Genomic DNA, 371 nt, shown 5'->3' with positions numbered 1-371 from the left:
TCAGGACAGAGGTGCATCACGTCAGAATTTGTTCCATTTGAAAACTATTTGAGACTGGAATGAGCTGAGAGTCGGAATAGCCAGAATACACCAGCACGACTGCATGGCATCGCACATACAAGGCTCCAACCGTTTTCTGGCCATGGGAAGACATTTCCTACCTGTGTTTGTTACGATCACTACTCAGCCTTTCCCTCCATGCATGTGTGCACATGCACACTTCAACAAAACATCTTTTCCATTTCCGTCATTTCCTGTATGTTCTCTCCCTGACTGTTAGTACAGTGCCAGCCCATGCAGGAATGTGAACTCCTGCCAGCACTCCGAGTTCAGACTCACTCCAGATCTCATTTCCCCATTTACTCTCTTCC

The 371-nt window shown here is 47.2% G+C and overlaps 1 protein-coding gene across 1 annotated transcript in view; it reads right to left on the bottom strand.

Annotated features, from left to right (window-relative positions):
- Window positions 1-371, bottom strand: part of RANGAP1 (Ran GTPase activating protein 1) — a 17,804-nt gene that overhangs the window by 8,131 nt on the left and 9,302 nt on the right. The gene's annotated exons all lie outside the window — the stretch shown is intronic.

The sequence above is a fragment of the Eurypyga helias genome, unplaced genomic scaffold, assembly GCF_000690775.1.
Source record: "Eurypyga helias isolate BGI_N326 unplaced genomic scaffold, ASM69077v1 scaffold38949, whole genome shotgun sequence".
Classification (NCBI taxonomy): domain Eukaryota; kingdom Metazoa; phylum Chordata; class Aves; order Eurypygiformes; family Eurypygidae; genus Eurypyga; species Eurypyga helias.
Note: the sequence above shows the minus strand (reverse complement) of the source record. Positions and strands in the feature narration are given on the sequence as shown.